The 1900-nt window shown below is 44.2% G+C and overlaps 1 protein-coding gene across 1 annotated transcript in view; it reads left to right on the plus strand.

The window, feature by feature from the left end:
- Nucleotides 1-1900, plus strand: part of MASP1 (mannan binding lectin serine peptidase 1) — a 65849-nt gene that overhangs the window by 54947 nt on the left and 9002 nt on the right. The window lies entirely within an intron of this gene.

The raw sequence follows: 1900 nt of genomic DNA on the forward strand, positions 1-1900 counted from the left end.
GTATGTTCCTATTCTAGCTGGCTCCTTTAGTCAACAAACTCCTCCTGAGTCCTGGTCAGTTTCTGGCCCTGGGAAGAGTAAGATAGGCAGCCCCTCAAACATATCCCAGGGTGTATGGACTGCAGCCCCATCCAGGCCTGGTGCCTCTCCTTGGAGGCACTTACGTGTAGCTCAAAAGTGAGGCATACCGGAACTGTGGGATCAGGTGGAATCAAGAAACTCACCTTGATGAAGTCAGGGGAGTGGGGATTTACAAAGGCCTTGAATGACCTGATTAGGAATTTAGATTTTATCCTGAACACTGCTGGTTGATAAGCATGTTCTGGAAAAGTTCTCTCCAGGGGCGATGTGGATTGAAAGCAGGGTAGATCTGGAGACCAGAGGTTCAGTGAGGAGAGAGAAGTCATTAGCTTCAGAATAAGGACAAGAGATGAAGGATGGAAATGAGGCAGCTTCCAAAGTATTAAGAAATAGGAATTTCAGAGTTTTGTAATGGATTGAATGTGGTGGGAGTAGGAGCAAGGGCAGGAAAAGAATGGCTGACAGATCTTCCTGCCACAGTTTGATTTAAACAATCTAAAGTCCATTTCAGCTCTGACATCATAAAAGAAAAAAAATTAATAGCACTCTAGAGTCCCCCGCCAGTTCCTGATTTGATCCTATCACAGAGGAAGAAGGCCTAGATGGGTCTACATCTGCCTGGGCAGCTCCTGGGCTGCAGGCCTCACCTCTCACTCACCCACTTCCTCCAGGATGCAATCAGGTGAGGACAGTTCCCCACAGGGATCCCCAAGGGGAGGCATCAGGCCTGGACAGGGCTGCTGTCCATACACCCTGGGATACATGAGATGGCAACCAGGTGTTAGACCTCCTCTGCAAAGAATTGATCTTAGAATTCCCACAAATACAAAGATGAATGATCCCACTCTGTAGAGCCACCCAAAGGGACATGGAGAGTGAGCACAGCTGTGATGCGCAGCCCTGTAAGAAGCAGGCAAGAGAAAGGACCAAGGACAAGAAGAGGGGTTAGAAAGACAAAGGTAAAGAGGACAGAAAGAGAGACAGAGAACATGAGAAAGACCTGGAAAATAAAAGAGAGAAACAAATATGATGAGAGGAAGAGAGGCTGCTAGTTCATGGATATCCAAGAGAGAGAAGAAATCAGGAAAGACAGAAAAGCAGGGAGGAACCTAAAGGGAAGAAAGGGAGATGGTGAGGAGGAGCGGGCGGGGAAAAAGGAGGGAGCGAGACTGCTTCATTAAGCATTGCTTATTTTTGTTAGAAAGTGAGTAAAAGAGATGGATTCTGTGCCCTCAGTTTTAAAAATCAGTGCATATTTGTATAGTCATTCCTCGGTATTCCCAGAGGATTGGTTCCAGGACCTACCCCTCAGCTACCAAAACCTGCAGATGCTCAACTCTGTTATTGAAAATTGTGTAGTATTTACATATAACCTACGTACATTTTCCTGGATACTTTAAATCATCTCTAGATTATACCTAATACAATGTAAATACTATGTAAATAGATATTATACTGTATTGTTTAGAAAATAATGACCAAAAAAAAAAGTCCGTACATGTTCAGACACAGGCAACCATCCTAGGATTAACTGCATAGTACATGTCAGTAACAATGCAACTTTCTTTTCCAAATATTTTCAGTCCATAGTTGGTTGAATCTGTGGATGTAAAACCAGCAGAGGGCCAAGTGTATCTACTGCATGTTTATTCCCTATTATTTATGTTTCGAAGATGTTAGAAGTCGACCTCTCTATCCTCATCCAAGCTACAAGTTCTCTCATGCTGTGCCTTGCACAGTCACCTAATCTAGAATTTCTCTTCTTCTCAGTTTTATAGAGAGAGGGAGGGATGGGAAAGGGCAGAGGAAGCAGAAAAGG

Source organism: Pteropus vampyrus, unplaced genomic scaffold, assembly GCF_000151845.1.
Source record: "Pteropus vampyrus isolate Shadow unplaced genomic scaffold, Pvam_2.0 Scaffold14, whole genome shotgun sequence".
In the NCBI taxonomy this organism is placed as follows: domain Eukaryota; kingdom Metazoa; phylum Chordata; class Mammalia; order Chiroptera; family Pteropodidae; genus Pteropus; species Pteropus vampyrus.